General features: G+C 39.8%; 1 protein-coding gene across 3 annotated transcripts in view; it reads right to left on the bottom strand.

Moving 5' to 3' along the window:
• Nucleotides 1-21,851, bottom strand: part of EPS8 (EGFR pathway substrate 8, signaling adaptor) — a 124,363-nt gene that overhangs the window by 76,800 nt on the left and 25,712 nt on the right. For all 3 annotated transcript variants that reach the window (XM_088528431.1, XM_088528433.1, XM_088528432.1), the window contains exon 2: nt 14,273-14,422. The gene's annotated coding sequence lies outside the window, so the exon portion shown is untranslated. The remainder of the gene's footprint in view (nt 1-14,272; nt 14,423-21,851) is intronic.

The following is a 21,851-nucleotide window of genomic DNA, read 5'->3' as shown; positions in this document are numbered from 1 at the left end:
TTGATACACTGTTGAAAGGAGGTTTGTCACTTTAAAGAGCAGACAGATCTTTATTTCTTTTTATTGGCAAAAAATAGGATGGGGGAAAAAAGGAAGTTCTGGGGAAAAAGGGTGCTTCTGTTTCTCCATGACTCCTAAATTATGACTTAATTTTGTACATCCTGTTTTCCCTAACAGAACTGGGGACTGGAAAACCAGTAAGCCAATATGCGAAAAACATTAAAAAAAAATTCTTAAGGTTTAAACCTTATTGATAAGATGCTTTACTTGATCATATATTCCTAAAAAGACTGTTTCAACCACAATTCCCTTGATCCCCTTCACGTTCTCTTTGGCTCTGCACATCTGTTCACATGGTTTCCACAAGTCTGTTTTTAAATTACGAGTAAACATCACCTGCTGAAGGACAAAGATGAGGCCCTGCACGGAGAAGCCTTCCCAGGTCCTCACCAGAAGCACGAGAGCTGACTAGAGTGGAAACGCAGTGCTGCAACGACCCTGCTTTGCTCCCCAATGGAGAGAGACCTTTCATGTTACTATTTATCATGAATTCAGGACACAGCCATAAACAGCAGTGCAATACCTTATAAACAGAGATAACTCCTAGCAAAGATGCTTCTTTCCAAGCATACCGTTTCCACCCACGGTAGTAACTCAATATCAACAAAGAAAACCAAACAAATAAAGGATAGCTAATTTCCTACAAGCAGCAATTTTAGTGCAATTCCAGGCATCCAAAACGCAGGTTTTTCTTGTCGTTTACCATTCTACATCCCTTATTCATCTCTTCTCTATTTTACTGTAATTCAACTGTGATGACTAAATTATGACACCATCATAGCCCACCATGAAGGAATTTTCACTAAACTCAGCTAATTGGCCAGTATAATCTCTGAAAGTCTCTCTTATCAGTGTTTTGATCTTTTTATATCAATCAACATTAAGACTCCAGCCAGTTCTATGCACTTTCAATAATTTCAATGTCATGAGTCTCTAAGTGTGTGGATTTAAATGTATGGTTAAGCTGCTGATATCTTTTGAAAGGACAGAATTCAAGAACTCAGTAGAAGCATATGGATGGCAGTACCAGGTTAAATATATCATAAATATTCATTTTAGATGACTTAAAGCAATGAATCTCTACAAAATCCATGAAGGACACCATAAAATAAGTACAATTGCATTGTACAATGGTATTTCTAAAAAAAAAAAAAAAAATTCTGGTGAATCCTAGTGTTTTGTGCATTTCACGTCTGTTCTATACTTTAGAAATGCTGTCACAATCTTCACCAACAAAACTGCTTTGAAGCAAAAATGCCTACAGTGAAGAAGCAAAATGTGCACTGTCATCCCTACTGTTCACCCACTCCAAGCAGGCAGAAAGTACCTTCTGGAGCAGACTAGTCTCTTCCAGACTTACAGCTGCTATCACCCAAAGCCTTTTCTTCCCACATGTTTTGTGATAAAAAACAAAGGCAAACCACCATCTAAATCAAATTAAATTAAATCTATTTTTGTTTGTGCCCTTGCACAAGCAGAGCAGGTGCTCAGGAGTATCCCTTAGTTGTACATCCAGGCACCCCTTCACTAGTCCCTTGCCCAGCACCAAGTACCAGGACACTACTCCATGCATCAAGAGGGAGGGCAAGGTGGGAGACAGCCCATGGAGATCTATGGGTCAACCTATTTCTACAGCTAAGGCAACCAAGCTGCCAATCATTTTGTTATCTAAGGCAACCCACTATTTCCCAAAGCCTGAATATGATTTTCTCTGATCCTCTGACAGCCTTTTTATTCATTTATTCATTTTAAAGCCCTCTTGAAGTGTCTGTCTTCACCAGACGTTCAGCCATGTGTGAAGACAGACAGCGTCTCCTCCTCTGCAAACAGCAAAGCAGTAGTATGTGCAGCACTCCTCAAAGCTCAGCCCAACAGGCAATCTTAAAAGAATAATAATTATGAGAAAGATGGAAAATGAACTGGAAACATCTGAGGCAAACACAAGGTTACTGAGAACAGGTGAGCGTAGCTGTAACCCCCTTATTCCAGGGCAGCAGATCAGAGTACAACATGTTTTGCACATTCTGAAAAGCGATTCTGTTCTTGGACTACTGTAAGATTTAGACTGAATAAGGTGTCATATGTTACCTTGGACTCAGGCTTTTATCAGTGCATACCTGAGCAATGCAAAGTACTTTAAGTCAAAGTTTTCCCATTAAAAAGCACACTGGAAAAAACACAGATGACAAAGGTAGTTTAAGAACACACATACCTGGATCCACTGCAATTTATTTCCTTCTTTGGGAACAGTAAACCCATTGCTCCTAGGGGATGGGCAGCTGTGTTCTTCCTACTTTCAGGTCACTGATTTTCCTACTAAATGACATAGTTAAAAGCAGGGAACAGGCAACTGCTCGTCAGGCAGAAACAACCCACTGAGGCCAGAGCTGCTGTCTGTGCCTGCATCCTCAACAAGGGGTCTCACAAGATGCGCTCTACACCAGCACTCTTAATTAAGGTGCCAAGGGATTCTTGATTTCTTGATTTCCAACCTGTCACTGTCACAGACACAGTGAAACAGAAATGAAGCAGCAGCTCTCCAGGCATGAGTCACAACTATTTATCAGTATCTGCAGAAGAAAGGCTGAAATGTGCTCGAGGTCCTCAGCTGAGAGGACCTGCGCTAGACGCCATCTCAAGCATGCAACACTAGTTTCTCATGCACTCCTCATTCACTCTTTACTCTGGGCACTACTTTTTTCCTACTTTTCCTTCTTCTACAGACAGCACAAAGCTGGTCCAGACCCTCATGTTTTATCTCCCAACTCCTCATTTTCAGTTTGCATTTTGCAGTGAAAAGGGCAACACCCACAGAAACTTCATGGGAGGGAAGCAAGTGTTGTGGACACAGAGCCACTGCAACGACTGTGAGACACTGGACATGGGCCAGAGCACAAACCTGGTCCCACACCTGTCCACACAGGCAGCTGGGGACACTCTACTCTTTTCTGAAGGGCACATCTTCCTAACCCCAGTTCCAGGCAGGACATTGCTACAGCTACACGTTAACACCTTATAAAAGGTTCCTCTTCCTCCTCCTTTCAAACTCAGCAGGTACCCTCAGTATCTATTGACAGACCAAGTCCTAAGTAAAGGTTACACCTGAAACCAATGATTGCAGTAAGTCAGTGGGAAAACAGCACTTGAATCATCTGTTTGGCCAACAGAAAGGCACAAAGAGAAAAGGCTTCACATTCCCTCTTCCCATTCACTACCAGACATTTAACTCGCTCCAAGCTCAGCCAGAAGTTGCTCCCACAGCAGCCAAGGACAGAGTAAAACAAAGGTGCAGAAATAGCTTTGGGGCTTCCCCAAGACTCTGCATCAGTTTAGAGATGTTTGAGCACAGAATCACTTCTGCACAAGATCTTTACAACAGATATATTGATTCCTATCTAAATAAAGTTGCTTTTATATAGGCAAGTGACATTTGTCTCATTCTGCTTTTCAACTGGAGTCACTCTTGATTGATTCAGTAATTCTTATCTCAGCATTTAATTCCTCCAACCTGAATGAACTGGAACAGTCCCTGCTTGTTCCCAATAAAGACATGGCATGAAGATCAAATTTAAGCCACTTTCATTCATACAAAACTCAAAAAATTATCTACCACAGTATCTACTTGAGAATCTACACATTACTTCTAATATTTTTCAGCATATAACAAGTCTTAGAAGTGATGCACTTCACTTTTTTTGGGACAAAATCCAAATACTTAGGCAGGATATCCTCAAGATCAGCCTGAGCTGAATATTTTGTCAACAAACTAAACAAAAGTGTGTAACCCTTGTAGTTTAGTGCATATCAGCAAAGAGGTGTCATTTTCTCTGAGAGTTAACATATTTTATGAAGTTCCTCACTGAGTGTTTCAAGGGTGTTAACCTTCATTTAATAAGTAAAGATTTACTTTGTTTCTGAGCAACATCTATCCACTTACATTGTAAGTTTACAATGGTGAATACAGCTGTAATAGGGGAGAAGCATGGCTACACCATGTACCAACCAGTACCAGCATTAGTTTACTTGAAGGAATTGGGAATTTAGTATTAAAGGATTAGAACACTGAGTATTTTAATGGTAGGAGCTTAACTTTACAATACAAATATCTAGACAGTCCTTTCAAAGGTTGACCTTGTATGTCCAAGGTCAATTTTACTATGCTGTGGTAACACTAGCAACAAACACTTAAAATGCATATGCATATACTAACTTGTTGCCATTTTTAAGCATGCAAATCAAGAATAAAGACCAAAAAAGATGATGACAGATTTTCAAGGTAGAACAGAGAACACACAGAACTCCTATTGAAAGTAATAGGAATTTCAGGGTTACAATTTCCAGTCTGCTTTGAAGAAGAGGGGGATAAAAAAGGAGAGGAGGGAGGAGGAACAGAAAGCAATGTATATATTTTGGAGCACTGCAAGATAAGGAACACCAAGCACATAAAGCCACTAATGTGTATCACACTAAAGTGCCAAAACACTTCAACCGCACCTATTAAACCCCTATCAGACTTCTGTCAAACTCATTTTCTACATGAACTTTTTGCACATATTGGGGCATTATGTAATCTTATAACATACATGCAGCTTTCCAAGTATGGCACAAAGTTGACCTCACACTTTCTATTAATGACACACAGACACGCTCTGTTATTTCAATTGCAAATGTAGTGCCTAACACCTAAGGACAGAGCAATTTAGAGGAAGAAGTGGCAGGTTTTGCATACATCAGAAGCAACAGAAAGTCAGAGAGGACGCACATGCCTATCTTAGTTTAGTTTTTCCAGGCCGCACAAGTTTTAGGAACAAAGCCAAAGGCCTAAAGCGATGGTTAAAAAGAGCTGTAACCACCGATCTCACCTGAGTATTATTAAGGCAATGCACAGATCACACAGCAACAGCTCAAATCAAAGGTGAAATGTTACAATAGCAACAGACCTTACAAACTCTTCCAGCTTAGAATGACTGAAAGGATCAAACATGAGCTTCAGAAGTGGTCTTTAAGAAAAAGTCAGAAAGGCTTTGCTGATTTCCCTCATTCATTCATCTGAGTTTCTCTGCCAGCAAAGGGAATCAAGCAGAGACGTTGATCACATATACATGAACACATGGAGCACCTAAAGAAAAAATAGTGAGAGATGACAGAGAAAAAGAACTCTGCCACATTAAGCAGCCTCTTAAGTAACTGTACTTTCTATATTAATAAATAAAAAAAAACAAATTAATATGCTTTTTAGAGTGATAAGGTAAAGACATCTTTATGAGTGATGATGAGCAAAATGCCATAAAAAAATGCCTTTGGTGGTTACTCTGAAAAATTCCCTATTTTTTCAATTAATAGTATCCAGTAAACAATGAATTACTTCAAAATAAAATACTACTTTTCACATAAGAGACAATAATAAATAAATAGAGTTCTGATTTGGATTTCCTTTGGACTCTTCTTCTCCCAGCAAAAAAAAAATAAGAATGAGAAACAATTTAACACCTAAAAAGAAATACTCTAAGTTTTTTAAAAGGCATACAAAAAAGATTAGTGAGGACTGCAATAAAAATGCCTTCCTGCAGGAAAGAATAGTCAATACATAATTAATCATGAATCAAATGTCTGATTCATTTGTTTTAGATTTTACATTTGTTAACAGCTAGTACTTGATACTTGGCCACGTCAAAAGAAGATCATCTTTGTGACCTTTACTAAGAGTTTCAGAAAGAAGAAAAATAAAAACAGTTTCTTAGCCCTGCAGAGGGATCACTGTGAAAACTGAAGCACGGATGATACCTAAAACTGAAGTGAAACCCTTTCTCATTATAAACTTAAACCCAATCTGTTACAGACAACTGCTATAAAACTGTATGACTATCAATGCTGCACCTGAACTTTACCCTTTCTTTCCAAGAAAGAACTCACATTTCCTTATTTACTTTATATGCCTATAATTCAAAGTTTTTCAATTTATTATGCCAACTAGTAGTTTCGACTAGCTGCACACCCCTCCAAAGAGAGGTGAGAGATTCCTGAAGTTTCTCAGAAATATGTTGTAATCCCTCTCAGCACTATTTGATAAGAATATACAGGCAAAACCCAAGTTGTTAGGTGGATCAGACCTCAATTTACCAGCAAAGTCCACAACAGCATTTTCCTCCTTGCCCTAAACATTATTCAGTTATGTAAGGCAAAATAAGGATACAGCTCTGTTATGCCGTGTAAACATTGCATAACTTATGCAAGACTCACGCGGTAATAGCAAGACTTTTGCTATGAAATCAGATGGGTATCAAGAACTTGGTACTAGACGCCTTGCCACACATCCAGCCTCAAAACACAGCATTAGCCACAAAACCCAGTTATGCTGGTTTGCCTTGACCTAACTGCAGAGCAACTGGAAAGCAAAATTTAAATGACGTCAGCCAGAAAGTGGCTATTCTTTTAAACTGGAGTATGACTCAGTCACCCCTGCCCCGTCTTACTGAACAGTCCATGTGTTTGGATGAGCAATTGCAAGAAGAGCAACAGCAAAAGGCCCCGTGTGCTCTTAATGCTTCCTCCCCCTCAAAGAAAACACCAGATCCTTCCTCAGGCAGCTACTTAGTGACTGAAAACATATTGCCCGTGCAATAAAAGCGATGGTAGGATACAGGAAACGGGCTTATGTCTTTCCTCTCTAAAAAACACGCACAGCATCACAAGAGCATACAGCTGTAACTCAAATTTTAGCTACCTGTTGAGCATTTCAAAGCGGCAACCTGCAGTGACTTCTCCGCAACCCACAAGACTCATTCCACCAAGAAGTGAAAAGTTCCACTTTCATTTCCCAAAGCATAATTTCCAATAGTACAATTTTATCAGTTTTGTCTGACTATGGAAATAAAAAAAGTATCTCGGCTAAAACTAAATTTGATAATTAAGTATCCAAAGTGAAGGACAAATTAATGCCACCTTTAGCTCACCTTTACCTTACTGCTTAGTACTATATTTAATACTACATCACACGTCTGTATGTCAGCAGAATTTTCCATATACAATTTCAAAATAAATACAAAATGGAAGAAATTTCCACCTCCAAGGGAAAGAAAATATTACTTCAGATTCAGCTGTAACGCCTACGATACAAACTAAGGAGCCGTAATAAAGCCTCCATCAAATTATTTATTAGGACTGGCCTACATGAAAATTTGTCTGCTAGCGATACCGAAATGTCTTGCTGTTTATTGGATCAGCTATCACAATTTTGAGCCTTCCCCAGGCACTGCAGGGATTCACAGAGACTACACAGCTCTTCAGTTAGCACTGCCTGTACCTTATGGGTTCACAGCTCTGTTTCCAGGAACAAGCTATAACTGCAGGCCAGGTAAAGAACACTTTCACAGCCATTTATTAAAATGCAATCTGTAATCCCCATCTTTCATACCTCATGCAATCAAACATTTTTAACAGGAGGAGGTTTCTGAGCATGTACTGCCTGGAGATTAGACGCACGTAACCTTTGACTAAGTGCTGCAGGCAAGGAAGAAAGCAGTTAAAACTTTCTTTTTCAGTTAATTCAGATTTAGCAGATTCCAAGTGGATGGTATATTTATGTAATGACATGCAGTGTTTGCCCAGCCCTTAGCTAGGAAGACTTCTAAATTCAAGCAGTCAAGTGACAGATTTTACAGATTCCATGTGTTTACAGTCCAAAGTCCCAAGGGGGTGTTCCATGAGTACCAGATGACAACAACTATATTTTAACTCTAGTAGATATTATTTTAAAGAGATAACAAGATACTGTCAGCATTAAAGCAATTCTATTTCTCCACTAAATTCCCTGATTAAACATACACAGGAAAAAACAACGCATTTCAGAGGAAAAAAATAAAAGAGAATATATTGACTCCTTCTGCCAGCCATGTTTTCTTGACACAAGCCAACATCAATCAATCTTTACTCAAAGTGCAATTTTCACTGTCTCTATGTGGAATACATTAATGAGTCTCCAGTATTATAAAGAGAGGGAAAAAGAGTTGTAGAACAACAATAGACTCCAGGACACACAATGCTGCTTTTTACATACACTAAAAGAAAAAGCTAAGACATTTCTGCCTTACCTCAGCACAAGAGACACTTCTTTTTAAAGACAGTGTACTGGCTTCAGCTGACATAAAACACAAGTTTATAAAGCCAGAGGGTTTTTGTCTTTTTCTTCTTTATGCTTCTGCCAACACTAAATTTAGTGTCAATTGAACTGCTGATCTGGCACATAGAGCAGCCCAAGAGTCAGCCAGGTTTCCTATCTCCTCTCTAATTTATCAAGAGCCTTAGTAGGAACCAGCTTTTGCATAGAATTAACAACCATCAAGTGATGAAGATTTGAAGATTCATTGAAAGGTCAAGCATAAAACAAAACAACCTTACACACACACACAAAAAAAGCCATCTCGATCACACAAGCTGCAGGTACTGGTTTCTAGAAAGGTTACTTCAATTCCTCTCCCAAATTGTCTATACCACCTATACAACCTGTATTTGAACACCTACCTGTACGTCACTTTTAAAATCCTAGACAACCACTATAAGTCACCTCTCACCTGATGAAACCACAGCACTACAAATGAAACTCCAAGGGCATCCCAGAGATCATTCGAGCCCACTCCCTCTAGATTTTTTCCCACTTTTTTTTTTTTTTTTTTTTTTTTTGGCAAACAGCACCCGGATAATCCTCTGATGTCAGCTCTCCTGACAACATGAAGTTTACACATTAAGAAGCCCACTGACAGATGGATTCAATTTAAAGCACGACTACAAACAGCTGCTGCTAATCACACGCTTGTACAGTAAACTCGTTCATCACAAAATCTTTCAAACGAACAGCCTGAAACAGAACAAACAGATTTGAAGAAGTATGGTAGGTGTCCATTGTAAGCCTTGGAGAACGAGCCAGTAAGAAAGAAACACAAAAGTACAAATGGTAGTAAAAATACTGCCATTTTTGTAAATGCTGGCTCTATTCTATTAACTGCAGGTCCACATCCTCAAAAATCCAAGAAGAGAGCTTGAACAAGGTGTTAGTAGACATAATGAAATGTATCTTTTGTGAAGGTGATTTTAACTAAGTGAGCCCCAAAAGAGAGCTGAGATCATTTCGACTGTGCTAGTGAAAGCTTCAAGGCAACGTGTTTCACAGATCTGCTGGGGATATTTCTGTGACTGCTCGAACTCAGCAAGGAGCCCCGTCAGTCCTGCAAGGGTTCTGCCATGACCTCCTCCCCTTCCAGAGACCGCAAGAGGCCCTAGTGCTATCAGCAAGCTTTCTTCTTCCTCTTCAAAGCTTCACTATTGCTTCCATCAAGAGCAATGCAACCTGGGAAGTGCTTAGCCTCACACATGAAACCACCAGGAATTGTTATTCCCATTTAGGAGATGGAGAGCTGCCACAGAACTGAATAACACATGCATTTATGAAGAGGAAAAAAAAAAAAAAAAGAAAAAGAAAAAAGAAGAAATTGCCAAAGTAGAAATTTTAATTTCGCCATATTTGTCATGGGCTGTGGATCATCTCAGAGAGACATTTCTTTTCCCTGTAACCTGCTGCAAGTTTTACACATGATGCCACTTCATAGCCATTAGGAACAGGGGCAATACACAGGGAAGAAAGTGCCCCAAGAGCTGCTTCTGGTGGTAATTCATTCCCACTAGTTCAATTGGGTTTCAGGGGGAAACTATAGATCAGAAAAGCAAGATCTATATTTTGCTAAAAAGCATAATGTTTCACTAGTGCCCTGCTTGCTTGTCTTTGCTTCTCAACCCTACAAGCAATACTAGAAATCAAAAATGAATACAATTTCCAAGATTTTCTTGAAGGCAATTCACTGTGTAGAAGTGATGTTTATAACGTCACCTTCAGACAACTGTGCCCTCAAACTATACTTGTACCAGTGAGAATTCACAAAGGTTTTAAGTCACATCTCAAAAATGCAAAACATTCATATATGTATATATTCAGGCTTATTTTTGCATCACTGTGCAGCTGTTAGCTCACACTTCCATATCTCAATGTGAAGAACACAGTCTTTTTACAGCTATGGTACTCTTTATTGTAGCATTTATAGATAAATGGAGATTAGGAAGGCACTATATGGATAGATATAAAAGTATTATTTGCAACACTGGCATGGGGCAGGGGGGAGGGGGAATTTCATTTAACTCGGACTCTCCTGCTTCCTATTACAGAGGAGAGGAAAGGGCATTTCCCTATGTACTCCCCTTGCTCAGGTCCAGGCAGGGCGGCAAAGCCAGGGGCTGCAGATCTCATGGAGAACGGACTCGAAGGCAGCAGTTCTCCTTGTTTAACTCAATTTTGGGGAACAGGCGGCAGGCAGCGACAAGCCACGTGACCGTCCCTGCTGTTTTATACATAAAGCAATAACCGTGGTGCGCGCGCGCCCAGGCTATTCATCACCACAGCAACCTCTCCAAACAGAGGTGAAGGCCAAGGCAAACAGCTCCCCGTCCTCCCGGACACAGGCGGACCAAGGGCGCTCGGCGCCTGCTCCCCGCAGGGGGCTTATTTCTATGGAACCGGATCTCACGTGCTCATTTAATTTTCATCAGCCCGGCGTGTGCGCCCATAGCAGCAAACGGATGCACTTGTATTCAGTGAACATTAAAAAAAAAAAAAAAAAAATCCCTCCCACACCTTGAGTTAAAAGGGTACTAGAAGAAGGTACTAATGTAGAAATCTTTCCAGCGAAGGGCTCAGCAAACGCAGTATTTCATTATATAAATATACCATCCCCTTGCCACACCTTCCCTGCGCCCTTCCCTCCATACTAGGAATGCAACCTGCCTTTTATTTTGCAACCTTCAAAAAAGCATCCCACCTACACCCAAAACACAAGCCTGCTGAGCGCCTGCAGGCAGCAGACACCATCTTCCATGTGGAGGGCTGCCCCATTCCTTCCTCCTCTTCTCCCCACCACTCCTTTCCTTCACCGCCTCCTTCACTCCACAGGAGCTCAATGATTTTGGATACAGGCTCTAAAAAGCTGTCTGAGACAGTAAAATAACTGCGAACTCAGCATAAATTGAAAGAACGGCACCTCTGCACTCCCCACATCCAGGCACAACGGACTCGAGTCACTCTGAGTCACTCCAGAAATGAGAATAAGATCAGTTCTAAACCTCCACAGCCACAAAAAGGAAAAAGCATTGCATATAATGACAAGCTGTGAGTACTCCCAGCACCTGGACCTCGTGTTGCAGCATAGGCAATGTCCCCAGGCAAGCCAAGCAATAAGGTCTCCATGTCTTCATGTGTTGGCAATGGAAGACATCTTCCCTGCCTTTCAGACTTAAAAGATAGAGCAATGGAACATTTTGAAACACAGTTAGAAAACAATGGCTGTTAGGAATTTAATTTTTAAACACAAAACTAAGGTGATAGGAGCAGGTAATAGTAATTTTATCAGAGGTTAAATCCATTTACTACCATCACGGGGTGGGGGGTGGGGAGGAGGTTAGAAAAAGGTTAGATTTCATTACAACGAAACCACTGGAAATGCTCATCTAGTCCTAGTGACTCCACAGATCTAAGAAAAAAAATCTGCAAACAAGTGCATTCCTTGCTTTGTTTAAACACAGCTTAAGCTAATCATAAGTTTCACGGCATTCTTTGATATCTGATCATTACGTCACTTGTGGGCTCATGATGGTTTGTAATTTTGTGGGTTGCAATGAGGGAGGAAGTTCATCTACCCAACTCTAAAATACTTGCACCAGCTTATAGCTTCAATGTAACGGTGCTGCGACAGCATGGGCTGCCTGTAGTTAGGGAAGAGCATTGTGTAAACGCAAGAAACAGCAAACAATTTTGTTTGTGAGACCTCAGGTTACAGATAGAGCTAAAAACTGTAAGAACACAGTATTACCACAGCTTTTTCAGAAACAAAACAAAAAAAACCCCTGCATTTGAACTGGCACAGATTTATGTGTGCGGAAACAAGGAAGGGACAATGGGGGAGACAAACCTAGCAAGAAGGACATATTCATCACACACGGCGGTTCACGTCACGGCGCAGTCACTGCTTGACGTGATCAGAAGGTGTTGGCTGACTCTGTCTTTATTGGTACAGTGAATTTATGGTGTAACCCTTGGACAATCTTGGTTTTCGGAAGAAACCTCTGCATACAATCAGAGGTACTTTCCCACCCACTGAAAGTGTACAAAGGATTTTTTTTCCAGTTCCCACCATGCTGGCATTCAAAGTTGTGAGACAGCCTGTGACTGCAGGTTTGACAGAAAGCAAGTAGCCTTGAATCTGCACAAAATGAGGAGGCTTTTGCGTAACTCTCTGGTCTCTAATTTCTAATAACTGAAAATACTAGTGAGAAAACACTCATTTCCCCACGAGAGAATAGTTTTGAATAAAAACACATTGTTTATTGCTACCTTTCCTTCCCTTTTTCTACTCACCCAGAAAAAAATAATTATATCAATTTTAACAACTCTTCCTGAAAAGCTGCCAGAGTTAGCACTGAAGCTGTTTCATTATTTAAGGGTCTTGTAAAGCAAGAGTACTCACCTTCAAGCGATCCCCAAGAGAGCTTTGACCCAAAGCAGGAAGAACAGTGATAAATGAACAATGTGCACTTAAGGGCAGGTATCTTGCAATCTGCAAAATGGATTCTTTACCACAGCGCAAAATCAGGTGCTCCAAACTTTCCATTATTTAAAACACACTGGTTTTGGCTCTATTAAACTATTGAACACCGAAATACATTCTCAAGTTTCTCTTCGGTCTTTGCTTCCTCCAGCATAAAGCCGGAATTACACTGAAAGTCATACAGGTCTGAAAAATTATCAGACCCTGCGGACAGTCAGGTTGGCAGGCACAGCTGGGTGATGAATCAGCCTCGGAGCTTTTGTCCAAATGTGCCAAGGACCGCTGCTAACGATGGGTTAAAAATCTGAGGGACTCGGACAAAAGCCCTGGGCTTATCTCTCCCTTCTAGTACCCACCCTTAGGAGGTGCTTCTTATATCCTCTCAAGAAGATAACTTTGAGTGGTTTTGCTTAAAGCCCCAGTTGCGAAATCCGATATTCAAAGAAAGATCCTGTATCTGATGCTGAGTTGTGTTCTATTGATGTTTTAGTGGAAACCCATCCACCTACTTTACCCCAGCTGAGCTGCACAGAGGCATCTGAATGACTAACTCTAGCTAAGGGGAACATACTTTTGTTTTTAATAGTCAATATGTGTTTTGCAGGCCAGGTTGCATCTCATCGTTAACAATTCCTTGGTGCAACAGTGCTGGGAAAACAGCAATCAGCCCAGCACAGCAGCATCTCAGGCAAAGCAGGGTGTTAGGAGGTGCAAGGTAGCGCTCCACGTATTCACTTGCACAGAATCGCAGCATCTCAGCTGCTCAAAGCAGCAGATTGCTATTGTTTTATCAGGAAACTTAAAAAAAAAAAAAATCCCATATGGGAGGAACTGATGAAAATCACCTCCCCTCCCTGCAAGAAAAAGTGCAAGCCATTATCTTTTGCAAAGAGAATAGAACTATTATTGAACTGAAGACAGACATGAGAGGTCAAAGCAAGCAGACTCTTTTCTTTACAAAGCATCTTCAAAAGGCAGCTGGGCATGAAGTTTGCCTGCGCACACCCACATGGAGATGGGGGAAAGGAAAAAAAAAAAAGAGAGAGAGAGAGAGAAATAAGACACAGCTACATAAAAGGCTTTGGAGAGTTTCATTTTCCATTCAGCTGGAGAAGGGGTGTAGGAGCGCACGCGCACACACACACTCATTTTTAATCCTCCCCTTGTTGCCAAAAGCCAGTCACTGCTGCTGTTATCAGAGCCCCACAGCTTGTATTTTCAGACCAAGGCACAGGGCACGAAACCTCTCTTTGATTAAAGGAGTTCTTCCATAAGGTGTCGTGCAACACACCTAGTGCCGCAGATGGAAAGTCTGCTCTCACCAGGAAGTTCCTCCTTCACAAGAGGGTGGGGAATGAAAAAACCCACAAACATACAAACAAATAGGAAGGATTTCCTAGGATTAGCTGGCACTGTGGACCAGCCTCCTTTTCACTAAACTCACCAGCCGCCCTTCTGGAAAAACAAGACAGAAAATCAAATCTTTGCGTCCTGGGACTCCGTGTTTGCTAGAAGTTGTCGGTTACGAAGCGAGAGCAAGGGAGCGTCAAAGTCCAAGAGCCACTCACCAGTGACCAATTATGCGGATGCCATGTGCCTGGGAAGGGAGCTGCAGCCTTGGTAGATGCCGTCCCTTCCACTGCTCGATCCGGCTCAAGTGGCTGACATCTCCTCTCGGGAAGTGCTTGGAAGCAGGCTGCCCACAAGGAAACTCTTCACTGGAAAATAAATCAAAAAAGAAACGGGCTTGGGTTTGCAATTGTACTGAATGCCACCAGCTAGGCTTGCTAAGGAGTGACATTTAAAATCTGATTTCTCCGTGCTGTGAGAGAGGAGGATATTTGTGGTTAGAAAGATATTTCTGTTCAGGGATCATCTGTTGCTTCCAGACGTGAACTAAAATGCCAACAATATCCAAAAGGATTCAAAAGTGCAGCTAATGGGCTTCATGTTCTGGATACCTGCAAACATCCATTCTAAAGCCTGCTTGCAAAGACACACTGGGTTGCATCTCTCCTCAACGGCGCAGCAGTAAATCTATAATGTGATGGAGATGAAGCACTCAGCAGAAGAAGGCGGCGGCAAACTCAACCGGAACAAACATTATCCCTTATAGCTGAATCTGTCCAAGACAGATTTAGTGGAAACCCACAGAAGAACTGTAATCTTTAATGCAGGGGGGAAAAAAAAATGCTTCTTATGCTCAGCAGGTAGTGTGGTGGGTGTCACAACAGAGGTACATGGGGCAGTAGGTGTCCGTGAATTGTGGGACCATGAATGGCCACCCAACCCCAATGGACATGGCACCATGCACACTCATTCTGGGAGAAAACACTGATAAACACTGACCTGATGGGGAAAGGGAAAGGCAGTGCTCGGGAGGCAGAAAAGGGAGGCTAATATGAAAAACAAGCCAAGAGGCAGAGGAGAAAGCAAATTTTGAAAGGGACCATTATGGGATTCTCCCACTTTTTCCACAAATGTCTGCTACCCCTCAACTTTGAATCTGGCATTCCAGATTTCAGACAAGCTTAGTCCATCCAGTTTTACTAAACCTGTTCCAGTGTTGGTTGTATGCTCTTATTATTTGCACTCTTTGGGACATCAACCTGACAGTGTCCCAATTCTGTGACTTCTACAGGAGGTTGCATTCTATAGGAGCTTACCTTCTATAGGAGGTAAGCATCCCTCACAGAGCCACAAACCTGATGTCTTTTGTTTCAAGATAAATCCATTTAAAAAATAATGTAAATATGCAGATCAATTTGACATAAAAGAGAGCAAAGAATTGGGAGTAACAAGTCCATATAGTAAAAGGCCAAGCAGCAATAGATCAATTCAATCTATCTGATCTGATAGCTGTATATTTCATATATGAAGTGGTATATTGAGCTATATATTCAAGTATTTATTGAGCTATATATAGTGAACTTTATCAAGCTGCTAACTAACACAATCAGATTATAGAGGTGGTATATCTAGTGACCAACTAATTTTGTCAAAAACATGAAATTCCAAAACATCGAGAGAGAAAGCACTGGTTAGAGCCATGTACTATTACTAGCTCAATGCTTGCCAGTAGCATGGGTCTATAAAAGAGAGTTGCTGTTGATTCCAGAAGAATCAAGACCAAACCAAAAAACCAACATACCAAAAGAGACCTTTGCATGCATGCATCTCAAACAAAAAAAGCAAGAGGGTGGACTCAGCCGCCTGAGGATATGGCAAAGAGGAAAAAGGGAATACGGTAGAAAGTTACCTCTAACGAAACAGGCTGATCTATAAAGCTTGAAGACAGGGGAATAGGCCCAGCTATAATGTGTATGTATACACACATGAACATACACATTCTAAAAAAAAAAAAAAAAAAGTTTCCAGTAGTGATTTGTGTAGCTTGTTATGGAGAATTTGATTTTATTGAGCAATGTGGAAGACTTGAAGAATTCTGCTAAGCAAAGAAAGCATCAAATACTAGCGCATTCACTGTTTTAAAGCTCCTTAGCTCTCCAAAATTTGCAATGGATATTGAGATTCTGCTTTGAAAGGCAACGAAAAACAGAAGAGAAACCCCCACAGATTTCACTCCTGAGTCTCGGAGCTCCTCCTCACTAACATGATTTCACTGTTTGGAGCCCTGGACATGAACACAGTTAATGAATAATGACTGTGCAAACAAAATATCAGATAGTGATGGGAGGTGGAGGGAAGGGTGAAATAATTGTGTGGGTGGCTCAGATTGGATTTGGCATCAATTAAAAAATTCATGCCTTCTTAATTATAGGAAAAAGCCTTTGCTAGGAAGATAAGAAACACAGTGATCTGTATTTTACTCTTTGTATTTAAATGTATGGAAGTGGAAAGTTAGGGAGTTTTTTAATATAGATTTTTTCTCACAAATTACTTCCCAATATGTCTATAAACCTTCACCTTCACTTCAAACTTATTACAGCGGAAATTTATTCAGAGAGCATTTATGTCTGTTTTTATCACTCTTTGGGAATATTACTTACTATATGTAGGACTGACTCCTACAAGGTACAAGGTAACTTTCATTTCCCTTCTGGTTAAGAGCTCAAGTCAATAGGCATTAAGGCCACTCAGGGAATCAGACCAATAACCCATCAACATCACTCAAGATCCCCTGTAATTGGTCCCACTGAATAGGTTATCAAAAGAGGGCACTCGAGATTTCTGTTTGATTAAAGTTGCACAGTACATGTTTCATTCCCTGATTTTATTCATAATTCCAGATGCTCATGCCAAATTTTCACATATGAGAAATGGCTTATACACCCACATAAAATATATTGCCCTCACTACTGATTTTGAGAGTAAGCCAAAATAACTTAATAATATCCCTAAAAAAATTAAAACAAAATGAAAATGACATCTTGCCACAGAGCTTGTGTGCCATTCTTGAGCTGTAAGCTAAAGAAATATTCCTTATGATCATGGATGCTTTACTGCTACTCTGTACTTCTATATATACTTCTCCAGTAATATCAACAAGTATAACAAGCCATATTTACATGGTCATTTCTACAATGAGCTATAACCACTTCTGAATAAGTAGTATTCTATAAACATTGCTTGCTATTCTACAATTTACATACACCATTTGTCTTGTTCATTTTTTTTTCCACTAGCAGGATCTCAAACAGTGTTTAGAACATTTAATAATATTACCCATTTAAATCTGCAGATGTGACTTTCAAAGGGAAAGCACAAATATACAAGTCAGAATTTATCCAGGAAAGAGGAACTGTGACACTTCATCTTGCAAAATGACCAAGAGATAATTTAAAGTAAGGTATCTACAAAGAACAGCATCTGTGCCAAATTACTGTTTGTATGGGTTTTGTAAAGAGGAGACAGAATGTTCTTTTCCAAAGAACCACAAAGCAAACTTCCTGAACCAATGCAAGTTTTATTTTTGCTTCTATTTAATCCAAATAAGTGCAGCTTAGCCAGACTTCATGAGAAAAAAAAAAAAAAAAAAAAAGCTCAATTAATGCACCATTGCCTTGTCTTGAAAAAGCACACACACACCCCAATAATAAGTAAAAGAACTGGCTACCTGAATGAACAGATCTAGCACCGCTGCTGCTCTGTGAAATTAATAATAGTCCGGAAGGCTTTTTTTTTTCTTTTTTCCCTCTCACACTGTTATTTTTTTAATCATTTATCCATAACATTCTGAACAGTTGTAATTAGCTCCTTTAGTCTCTGTGCCAGCCCACCAACGCACCCTAGGAAATTTGCAAAGCAAGAACATAGAGGTAAGGAACGCAGCATGCTCATAAGGTGAAGAAGCATGAGAAAGAATTCAAGTCATCAGACACTGATTTACTTCACAATTTGGTCCTAATCATTCAAATATATCCTCCAGTAAACAAAATTAACTTCAGTTCAGCTTTCACTTCCTTTTACCTTACAGAAGCGGATGGGTATGTCCATAGGGAAAAGCTTCTTTGCAAGGCAAAGAGGAAAGGGTTATGGCTAAGGTCAAAAGAAATAACAGATCACTTAGTCTGATGTTTTTGTGAAGCCTGTTTAACAACAGCCATGGATGAAAAAAATAATAGACACTCTCGCCCCATGAGGTGAGGACATCAAGCCACAAATAAAAACAAACAAGCAAACAAAACAAAACAAAAATCCTGATTCCTAACTCTACAAGAGTTCTGTGTGTGTCATTTGAGAGAGCTTCTTGAATAATAGAGAAATTTGCATTTTGAAAAATATTCAGTGGAGAGCTACTTCCAAAATCACTACAAATACCATTTTCCCCACTGATACACCACACCACAGGCACATTCACGATACACATATAAACACGTTTCTCTTTTTTTAGAGTCTCATCAGTTAAGATGATTGAACATTTTGCTAGGAATGGGCAGAATGGCAGAAAACCTGGAACCTCCACAAAATCATATATTAAAAAAAAAAAAAGACATTTGCTAAAACATTCAAAAAAACTATCATTTTAAAGTGCTGGACCACAATCCCATTTTAGAAAAGTCATGCTAAGTAGACCAATAAAATACCTCCCAAAAGAAGGAGACAGGGGAGGGAAGCTTTCAAAAGAAGAAAAAAAAAGTCTGATAAAAGGCCAAGACAGGAACTTTAATAATTCAAGCCCTTACTGCAAAACATATTCCATTTTACTTATACCGGTAAAAAAGTTTCTTAAATCTGAGTCAAATTCCTAAAAATTGCCTGAGTGCTGCGGATGTTCAAAATTGCTATCCTTCTTAATTATTTTTATTTCTGCTGCTCTTTGAATTATTTTACTGTCCTTGGTCTGCCTGTACTTTCATGCCAGACTTAGTTTACGAATAGATCTCTGTTAGATGATTTTAGAGCCTGTTTACTTGTCAGCATTTCCTTGTTTATTTTCTCCTTTTCGACAGCTTCAGTTTCTTACAGGGTGAACAATGAAGTCTGTTTTACTTTCAGGTTCCTCCTGCCATAATGTTTGCATTGCAAGCTCTGCAAGGAGCAGGTTTATCCATCTGAGAAGAAATTCTGCCAGTTTTTATTTTGTTTCATTTAAAAACAGGACATAAGTTGTGGTAGGCTTTGGTTAAATATAGGTCGTTTTCAGACATCAAATTAGGTCTACTTCTGAAGTTCAGCATGCAAAAACTGTCAAATATTTTTATATACAATCTCTTAGGTCTTCCTAACAGAAAAGCAAACCTTGGTAAAATTCCTAAACTTCCTTTCTAAATTTAAGTAAAGGTAAATTAAGAGTCTTAGGAAGTTAAATTTCAACTCTTCTGAAATCAATGGGAACATGGTCTTATATGGAGTAAGAATTTCTTGTTAGTGCTTCAAAAGAAAAATCTCTCTTCCCATACATAAATACAGCAAACAAAGAAAAACTCAAAGCATCATATTTTTGAGGAAGAGTATTTTCTTCAAACACCACTGCAGACTTTAAAAGGAGGCACATACAGAGCATTGCAACAGGGAACTCATGGATATTCATATCTGGAGCATGAATTCCCTGCCCACTCCTGGTAGGATTCTAAAGTGCTCTCAAAAATCATATCGACCTTCAACAAGGACTGATGCAACTTAAAAAAATTCATGGGAAGCATCACATAGGAGATGGGAAAGGGTGTCATATTAAAACCATCCTTTGTTTTTGGAAGAGAGCAGGGGGTGCAAGAAGAAAAGTCTTTCCAGGTGATCTGAACGTGTTCAGTGAAGAGTGGCTCAGTCCTTGATTCCCAAATTTACTGGGTTTCGTGAGGTTGGGAGAGCATTTTAAGTACTAATCCACGGCAGTGAGATTTTTCTTATGGCAAAAGTACCTCTCAGATTCTTGTTTCACCGTGCAGAGAGTTTGCATTTCATCTGCATCATCCAAACACATTTCATCGTCTGTTACCCTATTATTGGCCTACAATACGATACTGTTGACCACAAGTTTAAGAGGAGCGGACAAGGATGTTAATTCTTCAAACTGACTTTTTTGCTTAATTTTCAGTTCAGCAAATTAAAATAACAAACAGATAATCATGCTTAGAAGCAAAGAAATCATGTGGATGTGCAGAGACTGGTAAAACAGATCATCCACCATTTTCACACCTCACCACTAGAGTCTAGGAAGTGCAAGATCTACCAAAACAACTGCAGACCTCAGCAGCAAGGAAAGTGAACTTTCCAGGCTACCTCCTATCAAGTCTTTTCTTATCCAGTCCTGTCATAAATGAGAGCCAAAACAAGCCAGGCAACTGCTACCCTATACCATGAAGAATGATATAGATTATTTTAGAAAGGCAAAGTGTACTGTGCGAGTGACCAACATTCATTAAAATGAGGGAATTTACTTAGAAAATCTGCTATTCATGCCTTGGATAAATTGATTACATCTTGCTTATCTTGTTAGACCTCAAAGACCTTGGAGAAATGAAGCCCAGAAGCCTGAAAGATCGTTCACAAAGAGGACAGGGAAGCAGGATGAAGGAACACTGTGTAGCTAGACACTTAAGAAAACTCTAAGCCAAGGGGAGAGTTATTTCAAAGATGGTATAAATTCAGAACTATCTAATTATTGGCTCTTCGTGAACCTGATCCTTCCTCATTTTGTCACCACACTGAAATCACATCACCAGGAAGGTCTTGAATCTTTTCGGTGTATCAAGCAAAGCACAAAAAAAAAAAAAAAAAAAAAAAAAGATCAGGCAGCCTTGCAGCGTTCTGAAATTACTTCTTCAGGTGAAAGCACACAGGCTTCCACATTGATATATCTGGAGTTCCAGCTGATGGCCATGACACTAACAAGAGTTATTTTAGCAACGTATTGTAATAAATCAGTTTTATTGCCAGTTATTTAATCCTAATAGCTGAGAAGTAGACCATTTTCCCCCATCATGACATAATCAAACACCAGTTCCAAGCTATATAACATTTATCTCAAGGGCAGATAAAGCAACCTTTGAAACATCTATAACTTTTTATCAAGTCCCTCTTAGTCTTTTAGAATGCAGGCACATTGATTCACATGGTTTATACTTAATAATAGAAGCGGGCACTCTTCTTCAGTATATGTTAACCTCTCCCTGAGAATCACAACCTGGTACCATATCAAGGTGCCGGGATACCAAGATTTTTGATTCATGTCCCTAATTTCTCAAACATTTTTTCCTACTTATGTTTGCAAATCATCATGCCTCATATTCACTAGAATCATTATGTTAGAGCTAATCTAGTTCACTGAGGTCAAAGCATTGCTCCTTAAAAGTGATGTTTTCCAGTCCCATCCAGATAGTATGGTCCATCAATGTAATAAAGCGTTTGCTCTCAGCCAAAGCAACCTGCTGTACAACTCAACAGCTACTGATTCTTTTTAATCTATCACTAGTACTGACCACAGTTTTTGAAGTTATTATCACCTTCCATATGACCTCCACTTTATGAATTAATGGCTTATCAGAATTTGATGTTCTTCATTTTATCCTGCTGCAAGGTAAATCACCCTAAAAATCAATAAAATTATGAAAAGCAAGATATGTTAATAGTTTTTATTAGTCTAGTAATGCAGTTGTTGGGAGGGGAAAAAATGAAGGGCGGGGGGGGAAGCCAACTATGAGGTCTAACAAAAAACCAGCAAATCTTTGTCTAACCTGAAGGAAG

The sequence above is a fragment of the Tinamus guttatus genome, unplaced genomic scaffold, assembly GCF_059628265.1.
Source record: "Tinamus guttatus ecotype Peru unplaced genomic scaffold, ASM5962826v1 Tinamus_guttatus_pri_ptg000308l, whole genome shotgun sequence".
Classification (NCBI taxonomy): domain Eukaryota; kingdom Metazoa; phylum Chordata; class Aves; order Tinamiformes; family Tinamidae; genus Tinamus; species Tinamus guttatus.
The sequence above is the reverse complement of the archived record's forward strand: the minus strand, read 5'-3'. Positions and strand labels throughout refer to the sequence as shown.